This window comes from Ochotona princeps, chromosome 26, assembly GCF_030435755.1.
Source record: "Ochotona princeps isolate mOchPri1 chromosome 26, mOchPri1.hap1, whole genome shotgun sequence".
Taxonomy (NCBI): Eukaryota; Metazoa; Chordata; class Mammalia; order Lagomorpha; family Ochotonidae; genus Ochotona; species Ochotona princeps.
In genome coordinates this window covers 27,672,363-27,686,723 of record NC_080857.1, presented here as the reverse complement: position 1 = coordinate 27,686,723, position 14,361 = coordinate 27,672,363, and the positions used below count along the sequence as shown (strand labels likewise).

Here is a 14,361-nt window from a genome sequence, read left to right as displayed (position 1 = left end):
CCACCACAGTGACCCAAAGAGCTCCCATTGGCCCTGAGTCTTAGATCCCACAAATAGGTCAAGTCTTCACCCTTTAGTCTTTAACCATTAGCATTGAAGTGTCAGGATTTAGTGCTTGCTTTGGCAGCACATATACTAAAATTGTAATGATACAGAGAAGATTAGCATGGTCCTTACATAAGGAAGACATGCAAATTCATAAAGTGTTATATATATGTATATATATACAAATTAAGACAACAAATATATATTTTATTCACATGAATATATATATATATATATATATATATATATATATATATATATATATAATAAACACACACACACAAATAAAAACTAAAGCCAGAGGAATCACTATTCCAGATCTTAAGACATATTACAAGGCAGTAATGTACAAAACAGTCTAGCACTGGTACAGAAACAGAAAAGAAGTTCAAGGAAACAAAATAGAAACCCCAGAAGAGAATCCACACATATACAGCCAACTAATCTTCAATAAGAGAACTGAAATTAACCCAGGGAGGAAAGTTCGTCTATTCAACACATGTTGTTGGGATAATTGGGCAGCAGCATGTGGCAGTAAGAAACAAGAGCCCCACCTTTCACCCTATGCAAAAATGACATCTAAACGAATCAAGGAAATTTAAACCAAGAAACCATCAGACTATTAGAAAACCAAGGGAGCCCTATAAAAGATATAGGCATAGGCGGAGACTGCCCAGACAGTCAAAGTCAAAATAAACAAATGGGACCACATCAAACTAAGAAGATTCTATACATGAAATGAAATTATCAACAAAGCAAAGATGCAACCAATAGAATGGGAGAAAATCTTTGCATACTATCCAACAGATAGGGAACTAATATCCAGGATTTACAGAGAGTTCTGGAGAAACAGCAGTAAAACAAATGAACCAGTTAAGAAGTGGTTGAAGAAGATGAGCAGGCATTTTTCAAAAGAACAAATTCAAGTGGCTAACAAACATATAAAAAAATGCTCAAGCTTCCTAGCAATAAAGGAAAAAATATATATATAAACACATTGAGATTCTACTTAACTCTAATGAACAGGGCCCGCATACAAAGATCTTCTAATATAACACATGCTGGCAAGGAGATGAGGAAGTCAGTATGAAGAGTGTTCAGACAGCTGAAAAATAACATGACAATCCCACTTTTGGTAATAGAGCCAAAAATGAAACATATGAGAAAGAAACTTATATCCCTATATTCATAGCAGCACTATCAACAATAGCAAAGACATAGAAATAACCTAGATGGCTGTCAAAAGAGGATTGGATGAAGAAACTGTGGTACATTTACTCAATGTAATAGTACTCAGCCATTAGAAAGAATGAAATTCTACTATTAGCAACAAAGTGGTGCCAACTGGAGAGCATTATGCTCAGTGAAAGAAACCAATTCCCAAAGGAAACAACATACAGTCTCCTAATCTAAGGCAATCTTCATTCAAAATACAAAACAGAAAAATATAAATGTAAAAGAGTATACACTTATAGTTTCACAAAGACTAGAATCCTGAGAAACAAAGGACCACAATATGTATCTCTACTCCCAAAGGAAAGATGGACTCCCAATGGAACTGTTAAATATGCCCTGACAACAAGTTAGTCGATTCTCTACCACTGCTTACACGACACTAGATGTACAATGTCACGATACAGTAAACAGCAGAATGTTGCAATTGTGACTACAACAGAAGGACTATAATTATTGAAAAAATGGCGGCAGGGAGAAGCAGCAGGGAGGAGAGTGAGAGGAAGGAGGGGAACAAAAATATTATGGGAAATAATAATAACTTTTAAAAGGTGGAAAAATAAATACACATTTACATGAAGAATAAAGCATGACCAATTAATACAACATTGCCAAAAATAGTGTCAGAGTTTAAATAAAACAAGAATTTTAGGGACAGAAATTCTGCCACAACATAGTGCTTATTAATTTTTGTCTGGCTTGATTTTCCTTCTCCATTGCAGCTTTATTATAAATTATTTTAGAGCCTCCTGAATTTTTTTGTTAATTCATGTACAAACAAGATTATGAATTGACAGCTTTGGACTTTTTAAGATACTATTCTTGTTACGTTTAAACAAACCAACCTTGAATTAAGCTGAATTTTGTTTTTTGCAAGGCATACCTTCTCTCTAAATACATGTGAAGTGTCTTGGTTTTAAGTTCAGCCACTTGTTAATAGGATTATTCTTTGTTTATTTGTTATTATTCATATTCCTTGGAGGTTTAAGACCTTCTTAAATATATCAAAACATTTCTGGCTTTAATTTTGAAAAATTCTAATCTACAATTTGCTTGAATATTCCTTTTCTTCCTATAATTTAAAGTTTATGTTTCTGAAGCTCCTATTACTTATTATTTCCTTCTCCACACCTTTTACCCTCTTACACATATTCATAAATATTTGTGTTCACGTTGTCACTATAAATTTGATTGAATTATATTTTGCAAACAAATACTTTCTCCTAGTATTTCTGAGTGACATGCTTACAGACTTTAATTTTCTTATCATGTTCTATGCAGAAGTATGCAAAGGCCACCACAGCAAAATACCATATACTTGCAGGTTTAAAACAGAAGTGAATATTTTACAGTTGTAGAGGCTGGAAATTGAAGATCAAAATCTGGTGGGGTTGTCATCCAGTGAGAATTCTCTTCCTGTCTGTAGATGGCCACCTTCTCACTGTGTCCTCACATGGCCCTTTCTTGGTGAGTGTTGTTGGGTGCTTCTACCTTTTACAAGGTCATACCACTTTTGGAATAGGACCCTGCCCTCCCATTTAACTCTAATTATTTCTTGAAAATCTTAAGACAGTCTCTAATGGAGGTTAAGTGTTCAACATATGAGTTGGGGGAAATTGAGGGGCAATACTAGGAGGCAACAGCTGGAGCTCGACAGATGTGAAGTCAGAATCTTCCTGGTCTCCCATGTGGGCACAATGACCCAAGGACTTGAGCCATCTTCAGCTGCTTTCCTAGGCCATAACCAGGGAACTGGATCAGAAGTGGAGCTGCTGGCATACAAACCAAACCCCACATGAGTTTCCAGTGCCAAAGACAAGAGGTTCAGTGTGTTATGCCGTGGGGCCAGCTTCCAAAGCATGCTTTCTGCCCACAGTGGTGGCAGTCAAATGCTATCTGTAGAGGTAGCCATACTAGGTATTCCAGCAGCATTTTCCAAGATTAGGTGAAAGATTATGATGGGTATGTCCGTCAGAGGTCATATCCACAGAAACCCTAGCAGGCCAAATTTGAGGTATGATTAGCTGCATTATTATTGGCTTTGTAACTTCTAAACCTAATCATCTAGTCCATCTTGATATTTTGAGCTCTAGTTAATATTTAACAATAATTTCCTCTTCAGCTTAAATGAGATGCCATTTGTACTGTTTGCAGTTAAGAAACTCGACTGGCAGTTTCCCTTTTCCTAAATTGTTACTTTCCATTCACTCTTCTTTTAAATAATGTTTTTGGAAGCTTGCTATGTGTTAGTCAATGTGCTAAGCATTACCTACTTGCTATTTCTGTTCATTCCTGTAAGACAGATGCAGAATTCCTCTCTCAACCACTCACTAAACGTGGCTAATGGTTGTGCTCTTTGCATGTTACCCAGGAAATTTCACTGATTACAGTATCTGTCACTGACTAGGCCTTGATAGATGCGTATGAAATAGTGAAAAGCTTCAAGAGACTCCATAAAAACCACCACAGACTGGGTGTTTACACTACATAAATCAATTTTCTCACTGTTGATAAGGCTGGACGGATGTCCGCGACAAGAGTGTCAGGATCCCATATGGGTACCCCAGCTGCTTGACTTCCCACCCAGCTCCCTGCCTGTGGCCTGGGAAAGTTGTAAAGGATGGCCCAAAGTCTTGGAAACCTGCACTCACGTGGGAGGCCCTGCACCCAGAAGAAGCTGCTGGCTTCTGGCTTCAGATTGGCTCAGCCCTGGCCATTGTGACCACTTTGGGAGTGAACAAACAGGTGAGAGATTTTGCTCTGTGTCTCTTCTCTGTGTAAATCTGACTTTCCAATGATAATAAATAAATCTTTTAAAAAAGAAAAATGCATAGATTGAATATGTCTTCTGATAACTGAAGATCATTTTCAGTGAAACTATAAATGATGTATTTGCAAATAAATGTAAAACATTTAACTAGAGGGGAAAATTAGACTCCTTACTTGCAAAGTGTGAAGGGGATTTCATGCTTTTGATCTCCCACTGTCATTGCTATTTCCCTGTGGCATTATTGCATTCTATGTCATGGAATTTCTCATTAGTCAATGGGAGAAGATGGCAGTGGGTCTCCCATAAAACCATGAAGAAATTGTCATTTCATTTTATGTGTGAGTCTTAAGTCTGAATACTTAAATACAAATTTAACCTGGTGAAGGGACATTTGCACATGTGGTCACAGGAAACAAGTCCACCCGTATGTAAGGATGGCCTGTAGAAAGGTCATGAGAAGGAAATGGGTACAACTTAACACCTAGGGTTAGTGTAGGCTTTTTTCAAAGGTGTTACTTCAACCGAGCCTTGGAGGAGGTGTGGAGCTGTCCCTGTGTACCTCTTGAGGACAAGCATTTTGAACAGAGGACGTATTTAATGAATGTGAAGCAGCTGTGTGCTCAGGATGAGCCAAGTACAAGAAGAAGGTCATGGTAACCAGGGCAGAAGTGAATGAAATGGGGAGTAGAGGAGAAAGTGACGGGAAAAGTGAACAGTGTCAGCTGCTAGCTCCCACCAACCAGCTTTCCCAAGATCCCAGCTCAGTGATGTGTGCCACTTTGAGCCACTGATTTTGGGCGGACAGCTGTTGGACTGGTCTACTGTCTTCCCCTTAGAAAGTACAGTGAACTCTGAGGCCATCGGGACAGAGGAAACCCAGGAAGGAAATGGTTCCATTCTCTGAATTAGAATGTGATTCACATGCAGTTGGTCTGTGAATGAGAAATTCAAGTGTTCATGACACCAAAAGTTTGAGATAGAGTTTGTATCAGCGGCTAGCACCTCCCCAGTGCAAGGATTCCTCTACTTCAGGGTATACCACATCATAAAGCACTTAGCTTTGGAGTTTTGGAAGCTGAAGTTCTGGAATGGAACCTGGACCTTTGCATTCCTGGCAGGCTGGGAAGTAGGCTTGGAAAAACCACTGGCTTGATTCGTACCATTGCCATGGGAATGTAAAAAAGGTTATGAACCCAAAGAATGCATCAGTGACTCCAAACAAAAATTAAGCCAATTTAGCCCAAACAGGCACCATTTAGCGTGACTGCCTTGGCTGCTTTTACCTAATGCTGCCATGCTCAACACAAAAATAGATATGGAAAATAGAATGAAAATTCATTAAGCTTACCTTTAGCGGAACAATTTTACTGACATTAACAGCTCTGCTTCTCTAGCTATTCTGCTCTTCATTCTGTTCTTCCAGCTCCCTAAAAGAGAGAAGGGTTAATTTATGGCTCTCATAAAGCTCTTAGCCTAAGGTGGCCTTGTTTACAGGAGTGGGGACACTTCCCAGCCTCTGGTTCTCATATTAGCGAGGGACCCATGTCCTCCTTTTAGCTCAGCTTTCAACAAACCATCCTGATGTCTCACTGCCATTGAATGCCATATTATAAATTAAAAAAAAATTATTTTTATGAGGGGTGCTGTTATCTCCATTTGAGTTTTCTGGGCTAGATTGCAATGAATTAACTTTCCTCCCCTGGGGAAAAAAAAACTTGTTTGGGCTTTGGAAAGAGTTAGTGCATATCTTTCCAAATTAGACTTAGTATTTTTAAGGCACCTCATATGCATGAAGCCTTGGAATTCTCCAGAGGGCTTTGTGATTTTGTAGCTGTTGTCAGGCAAATTGCTGTTGTTAAATTATCATGCTGCCTCACTGACAGTCCCATTTCCTAGAATAGAGATCCACTATATTCCTGGACACTTGGAATCCGATGCCAACTTTAAAATTCCGATTTCCAAATGGCTGTTTGTTTCTAGCTACTGTGTTTTTACTTTCTGAGTTCTCTTGATTTATCTGAGAAGACACGGCACATGTCCTTTCTCCAAATATCTTTTGTTCTCAGTTCCTACATGGAAGAGGCACCATTTTTGTATGCTTCTCGGTGGCTTCTCGGTGCTGAGACAGTTTCTTCACTGGGATGCTTTAGTGGTTCAGATTCTCACTTCTGATCATATTAAAATCAGTACATGTAGGAACAGGTTTGTTTTGACAATGACAGTGCCCTCAGAAGTCCTCAGACGTAACCTCAGGACCCAAAAGAGATGGGTCTCTTCTCTCATTGCCCTTTTGCCATCCTCAAGCATCCATGGTCTAGAAAAGTGTTCCAGATAGAAGGAAAGGCAGGTGCGAAGGCTACAAAGTGGGAGACATTTTGGTATACATGGAGAACAATAAGGAAGCGATGGTGTTTGGAGTCTGACCAACAAGTGTAGGGTGGGGCAGAGGGCCCTTGTGCGCTAACCTCGGGTCTGAAAGAGGCACTATTAATGGATCTTACAGGTTGGTACATTTCTTTAAAAAGGTAGCTGCAGTTAGCACGTTGAGAGCTGAGAGGATTGAATCCTTTCTCATCAGTTTTGTTTGTGCAACCTGCTTAATTAGCTGTTTACTTTCTTCAATAGTGCTTTGTCTTTGTCAGTGTGTGTTTGGAGAGTCATTTTGTGCCAGCGTTGAAGTGCTCCTGCCTGCCTCTCCTATATGTCTTGGAAGCCAGGCGGGAGGGCATCTTGGCAGCAGCACGTTGAAGAATGCAATGCTGGGCCGTTGTATTTGTGGAGGATTTGGAGGAGTTTTCTGATTGAGGTGAGTTTCGCAGGGACATTCTAGGTGCAGTAAGATGAGGAAGGGTTTCCTAGGGTGATATTTCTATTCATCAGATGCAAAATATTTGTGTTTCTGGTGGCTCTAGCAAATGTTTCCATAGAAAAATACATTCTAATTGCATTTACAGCTTGTCTCTAGGGCTCATTTGGAAATTAGAGTATTCTAGGAAGTAGAATATATTGGAAAGAACATGAAGAGTTAATATCAGAAGCCTCTACTGACTTACTGCATAGGAAATATTTCAGCCCTAATTTGTCGACACGCATTCCTATAGCGCAGTGTAACCTGAAGATTAGGAAACAGTTTTAACAAAGCAAAAGAAGCAGAAATTACAAAAAAAAAAAAAAAAGACTAAAATCTGGTCTCTCCTGTGTCATTTCAGTTCAATAATAAAATCTATTCATGTTTTTACCTGTAAAATGGAAAGTTATTGAAAAGATTAAAGAAATCACATAATAATGTAGCAATTAGCTCAGAGTGAGCGTTAGGTTTCATCATCATTATTGGCGATTACTTGTGTAGTGTAATTTTCTAAGCATTTAATTTTATTTTTATTTTCTAATTAAAAATTTACCAGGCAGAATCATTTGGCATAGCAGTTAAGATGCTGCTTGGGATGCCCGACTCTCCTATCAGAGTGTGCAGGTTGAAGTCCTGGCTGGGCTCTGGATTTCTGCCTTCTGCAAGTCCGCGCCCTAGGAGGCAGAGGGTAACGGAGCAGATAAGTGAGTCCCGGTCACCCGTGTGGGAGACCCAGGTTAGGTTTCTGACTGCTGACTGTCGTGGACATTTGGTGACCGAACTAGTGAAATAACAGGCCTGATGCGAGGCCTGGGCTCCGTCTTAGGTGAGGTACTACTCCCCCACACACACACAACCACACCTGTGAGACTGTAATCTAGCTGAGAAAACCATATCCTGCGTGGCAAGAGTGCTCAAACTCCTGGCGAGGCTGTTGAAGCATAACTAGGAGAAAGCATAACAAAGACTTTAAGTGAGTGGTTGTTTTATCCTTAAGGTAATTTCACATGCGCTCAGTCCCCCTGAACCTCTTCTGGTTTGTGGTTTTTGCCCTTATAGACCCTACTGTTGTGTAGTTCAGGATCAAGAGGTTGTTAGGGGCACAGATCTCCATAGTCCTCACTGGCAATAAAGGACTTTCGAATCAGTTTGTGGAGTTCCTCTGTATTGGATACAGCACTAGCATGTAGAAGCCTTTTTCTGTCTCTCTGACTTTAACAAAACAAAATAATACAAAATAAGATGAGTTTACTGGAGAAGCCCACGCGTGGGATTTGACATCAGGGCACTCTCAGCCCTGTCATGGCAATGTGAAAGCACCTGACCTTGACCCCTGGGCTCCTGCTCCTTTAGCGACTCCTTTAGAGGCAACTGCTCACAACAGTTTAGCTTTTGGTTTTTGTTTTAATGTATCTCAACAGCACACCATTTTTAATTTAGGCATTTTATACATTGTCTATCACTTCTAATTCGATAGATCTTTCTTTGATGCTTCCTACCTTAAATCATTTGAATATATTCCAATATACACGTAAATGTGATTACCACGTACAGGTCCCCTCCCGGGCAGTACTGCGACCTTTCCTCTAGCTATCAGCCATTGTGATGTCATCCACCAATCACTGTCGTGCCATAAACAAGTCTGATATTATTCGTCAAAGATCGTGATGTCACAAACACTTGGGTTGCCACTCACCATTTATTGCCATCCACCATTATGAGCTAACAACTATGGTGTCGCCATTATGACATCATAAACCAATCACTGTGATGTTGTTTACTCTTGTGATGTCCTCCATCCTTTGTTTCTTTTAAAACAGTGACCTCAACTTCTATTGCTTTGCTTCAGTTGTGGCTGGAAAATACTCACTGCGTATGTCTGCTTCATTTTGCTTATCAATCAACAATGGAACTTTAGGTCCATATCTTGATTCCTGGAATTGTGTTGCAATAAACTTGGGAGTGCTGCTACCTCTTGAGAGACTCATGTCCTTTCCCTGAGACATGTACTTAAAAGTGGGATGGGTGGTTCAAGTGGTAGAATTATTTATAGGCTTTTTGAGACACCTCTATACTGAAACTATGAAACTAAAAGAAAACATAGGATAAATGCTTGAAGACATTTATATAGGCACATATGATTTTTTTTTAGATCAGACTCCAAAAGTACAGGTAACAAAGCATGGACAATGGATATTAGAAATAAGAAAAAAAAGCCAAGAAATAAGTGACAGAAAGGGAGAAAAGAATTGTACACTGTTCATCTGTGGAAGGATTCAATTTCAGAATAAGTAGGTACTCAAAAGGCTCAACTGCAAGAAAATAAACAATCCAGACAGGAGTGGAAAAGGAGGGTCCAGCGCGGTAGCTTAGCAGGCTAATCCTTGTTCTTATCTGTGCCAGCAACTTATATGGGTGCCAGTCTATTTGCTGGTTCAGTCCCCCGATGGCCACAAGGGCTCGACCTCTGGTCCAGGTTCCTGCTTCTGACCTGGAAAAGCAGTGGAGGATGGCCCTAGCCCTTGGACCCTTGTACATAAGGTTTGTTAATTCTTCTCCAAATCTTACCTTTATTCTTGATGTTCTGGAATTCATGGCTTGATGTTGGTTTTGTTTTGTTTTTGCTGCTATGCCGTGCCGCATCTCTTGGTGGGACTCTTCTTTCTGGGAACTGATGGCTTTTTGTTATTGGAGTTGTTTTCCATATCTGGCCTTTGCCCGTTTTTTTCCCAGTTGCCTTCTGTTTAGCTTCGTGTCAGTTTTACTGTGTTTCTGGAACTCCTTAGATTAGCATCTGGTATCCTGGTGATTACTTTCTCATCTTTTGTTTTGTTTGCTTCTTTAGCTCCCTTTTTGTTTTTTCCCTCGTTTCTGGAAATACACTTTACCTTTCAACCCAACCATTAAACGTAAGTGTTTTGTTATTGTGTTTATTTAAAACAAATCTTGCTTATGGAATCCATGACTTTTCATCTGAGGCTAATAAAATGTTTTAAAACTAGGGCCCTGCGTGATAGCATAGTGGTTAAAGTCCTTGCATTGCACGCGCCAAGATCCCATATGGTCGCTGGTTCTAATCCCGGCGGCCCCATTTCCCACCCAGCTCCCTGCCTGTGGCCTGGGAAAGCAGTCGAGGACTTCCCAGGCCACAGGCAGGGAGCTGGATGGCAAGTGGGGTCACTGGGACATGAACTGGCACCCATATGGAATCCCAGTGTGTCCAAGGTGAATACTTTAACCACTAGGCTACTGCACCAGTCTGATACTTCCCACTTCTTAACTCAATTGCTCAAACAAAATATTGGACAAAATAAAAATGTCCAATATGTGAGGTCCAAATCAGACAAAACTAAATCTTGGTGTTAGAAGACAGAATTATATTGAGTGAACAAGAGCATTTGTGGTAAAGCCTCAGTAAATGTTTATTTTATTTTATTTTTTGAAGACTTATTTATTTTAAGGGCAGGGTATAGAGATTATCCATCAACTAGTTCACTCCCCAAATGACCTCAACAGCCAGAAACCAGATTAGGCAGAAACACAATGGCAAATTATTTTCCAGGATTATAGGAGAAAATTAAGCAGAAGCAAAGAAAATTCACGTTTAACAGGACATTCTGCTAGACATTTTACACATGTAGGTGCAATTGTCTTTTTAAATGATAAAGTTTCCTTAAAAGTAGACTAAGAATTAAACAGATTGATGCTGGCTACAAATCTTAAGGGCCTTGATCACCGCCCTGTAGCTGTCAGAACCATGTCCTTGTCTTGGCAGAGAGTTGACATGGACACACACACACACACTCTGAGAGAGAGAGAGAGAATGAATGAATGTATTCTTTCTCCATTTTCCTACAATGGCCAGGGCTGAAGCAGGTTGAAGCCAGGAGCCAGGAATCAGCAACAAGGAGCTTCATCTGGGTCTCCGTGTTGGGTTTGGGGTCCAAGCACTTGAACAGTTTTCCACTGCTTTTTTGACTGGCACATTTAACAGGGAGCTGGATCAGGAAGGAAGCAGCTGGGACATGAAAAGGTATCCCATATGTGACAGCTTTATCTGTTATGTTGCAACACCAGCCCTGCCTTAAGTAATTTGAAAGAACAAAGCCAAAGCATCTCTGAAAATGTTTTACCCACTGCCAACCATATCCTTGTTAATAACACTTATGTTATATGGGAGGGGCTGGCACTGAGGCATAGCACATAAAACCATCATCTGCAGTACACTGACATCCTATACGGGCACCTGTTTAGGTTGCTGTTGATCTGCTTCCAATCCAATCCAATCCAATCCAATCCAATCCAAAAAAAAAAAAAAAAAAAAACCAATCCAATCCAATCCAATCCAATCCAATCCAATCCAATCCAGTCGGCCTCCAATCCAATCCAATCTGACTCTTTGCTAATGTGTCTAGAGGTCTGGGAGTATCTGGCAGCAGAAGTTAGCTCAAATTTGGAGGGCCCTGAAAACACCTGGGAGACCGAGAAGAAGCTCCTGACTCCTGGTTGTGGAATGATCCAGCTCCAGTGGTTTGGACCACTTCAGGAGTGGATGGAAGATTTCTCTGTTTCTCCTCCTCTTGGTAACTGTGATTTTCACAAAAATAAAATAAATCTCCAAAAAACTAATATAGGAGAAAATGAAGGAGCACTGATATTTACTGTCCTATTCCATGTCTTTTTACATAGTCTATTTTTGATCTGAAAATGTCTTATTTTTAAATTTACTTTTTAAATTAAAAGAGAAGTTCATTATAATGCACAAAAATTTTTGAAGGTCATGTGGAGGCTTCCTTTCTTTCTTTTTCTTTTTTTTGTTAAGACATGCATTATTTATTTGAAAGGTAGTGTGCCGGAGAGGAAGAGACCAAGTTCTTTTTATGTACTTAATAACTCCCCAAATGTTTACATGCCCAGTGCTAGTCCAGGCTGAATCCAAGAACCTGGATCTCCATCAGAGTCTCCCACATGGGTGACAGGGGCTCAAGAATTTGGGTCATCTTGTACTGCCTTCCTGGGTGCATTATCAGGGAGTTGGATTAAAAGTGGAGTAGTAGGGACTTGAATTGGTACTCACTTGGGATGCTGACTTTGCGAGCAACAGTTTAACTCTAGGACAGTGTGCAGTATGACTCCTTATGAACTTTTTAAAGATCCCTTATCTTATGAGTTGGGATGGTGTGTTCTTCAGTTTTGACTTCTTGCTGAACATTTTCTGATGGAGTGACACTGAACAGCTTCCTATGTTCACACATGTACAAGAGTCCTTCAAAAACTTGGCGGAAAAATGAGATGAAGGGATAACTTGGATGCAAAAAAAATTTGAAACCCATGCCTACTTTTTAAAAACTATGCGTTGTCATGAAGGTTTTGAGGATCCTTTCAATGTTCTGCTTCTCCCAGCAGTGTCAGGAGCCTCACGGAATTGCCTCCTCGAGGTGTCAGAGCACCTTGCGCAGAGTGGGTGAAGGAGGGCATTTGAACATGTTTCAGGAGCCCAGTTTCTTTGTATCAGAGATAGTGACAGAAGAAGTTATATTTAGCGTGGGTTCCCAGTTAGATTTGTTTCCTCGGGACTGTTGCACATAAAAACTGAATGCTGGGCCTCAAACTTTTGAGTGTCCTAGTGTTAAATAGATTTCATACCATTTTCTCTGTTTGAACAATGAAAGAGACAATACTTGTCAGATTAGGAAGCAAATGAATGAACATGCAAAGTATTATCAGGAATAGCAGAAGGTACATGCTTTTGAATAAAGAAATGACTTTTAATACCTTATTAATAGTCTGCAGACCACATCAATGCCTTGTTAATGAGATTAAAAGAATATGTTTCACGTGCGCATATTTAAACTCATGTATTTAATGTATCATTCTAAAGTACAGGTTCTTTGTCTTTTGTAGAAATAAACTTCAGAAAGTTCTTGGAAAATGCAATTAAAAGATGTTTAGATTGGTGCAAAAATGTTTAAATACAAGCACGCAGGGAATTTTAAGATTCATTTTTTATTTGAAAGGGTGACTTACAGAGGAAGAAAGATAGAGAAAGAGATCTTCATATCTCTGGGTTTCTTCCCAAATGGCCACTATGGCCATATTTGGGCTGGGCAGAAGCCAGGAGCCTAAAACGTTATCAGGGTTTCTCTTAAGGCAACAGGGACCCAAGCACTTGGGCCATTTTCTGGTGTTTTCTCAGGCACACTAAACAGGAGCTGAATAGGTAGTAGAATAGCAGGGACCTGAACCTGTGTTCCATGGGTTGCCCTCATGCAGGTGGTGGTTTAACTCACTGTACCATGACTATGGACCTCACACAGAGGATTGTCAAGAAGCGCATGAAAACATGTATCATGAAAAAAATTATACACGGATTTAAAATTGATTTTGCAATGAAAGGAATTGTTTAAAATTTTATTTTCTAACAAGTTTTCGATGTTTCCTCACTTTTTTTTAACGCTTTATTTATTTAATTTTAATTGGAAAGTCAGATATACAGAGAGAAAGAGAGGCAAAAAGGAAGATCTTTTGTCCATTGATTCACTCCCCAAGCTCTGCATTGGCCGGAGCTGTTCTGACGCAAAGTCAGGAGCATGGACTCTCGTTAGGGTCTCCCACATGTGGGCAGGGTCCCAAGGCTTTGGGCTGTCCTCCACTGCTTTCCCAGGTCACAGCTGGATGAGAAGGTAGGATGGTGGGGATTACAATGGGCGCCCATATGGGATCTTGGCACATGCAAGGCAAGGACCTTAGCCGCTAGACTACTGCACCAAACCCAGAAATTCTCTCATTTAATGAGTGGTTGAGAATTATAAATGTCCCACAGAATAAAGTTGAAGATCCATGAAGCCTTAGACTCCTTTGAAAAGAGGATCACTGGGGCCCAGTGCAGTAGCCTAGCAGCTAATGTCCTCGCCTCATACGTGTCAGGATCTCACGTGGGCACCGGATTTAACCCTGGCAGTCCAACTTCTTATCCAGGTCCCTGCCTGAGCCTGAGAAAGCAGTTGAGGATGGACCAAAACCTTTGGACCTTGCACCCACTTGGGAATTCTGTAAGAAGCTCCTGGCTCCTGGCTTCGGATAGGCACAACTCCAGTCCAGCCATTGCTGCCACTTGGGAATAGATGGAAGATCTTTCTGTGTCTCTTCTCTCTATAAATCTGCCATTCCCATAAAAATAAAATAAATCTTAAAAAAAGAAATAGGGAATCACATGTTTGTGTAACATCTCCGACTTTTATGTTCTTCTCCAAAATATAATTTCAGGAAAACACTTCCTGAAAACGCAGTCTCAACACTGAAGCACATTCCTCTCTCCTTGTAACTGCATAATAAAACCTGTCTCAGTTTTCAACCAAGGAAAATATCAGAGGCAGGAAAACAAAGAAGGCACTGGGTGTTGAGTGGAAGCAAAGTTCATTGAAAGAAGTGCTGGTCTTTGGGCCTTTGTGAAGAGGATTCGCTG

At 40.3% G+C, this 14,361-nt stretch overlaps 1 long non-coding RNA gene and 1 other non-coding gene across 2 annotated transcripts in view; one reads left to right on the top strand and one right to left on the bottom strand.

The window, feature by feature from the left end:
• The window catches only part of LOC131478024 (uncharacterized), a 46,821-nt gene extending 39,272 nt beyond the window's left edge, over positions 1–7,549 (bottom strand). Inside the window, exons 1-2 of the long non-coding RNA XR_009244250.1 lie at positions 7,450–7,549; positions 5,397–5,475 (exon numbers count right to left, since the gene is read on the bottom strand). This is a non-coding gene — a long non-coding RNA (uncharacterized LOC131478024). The remainder of the gene's footprint in view (positions 1–5,396; positions 5,476–7,449) is intronic.
• Positions 112–218, top strand: LOC118759829 (U6 spliceosomal RNA). The gene has a single exon (XR_004996413.1). It is a non-coding gene; the product is annotated as a U6 spliceosomal RNA (small nuclear RNA).
• Positions 7,550–14,361: the final 6,812 nt, after the last annotated feature.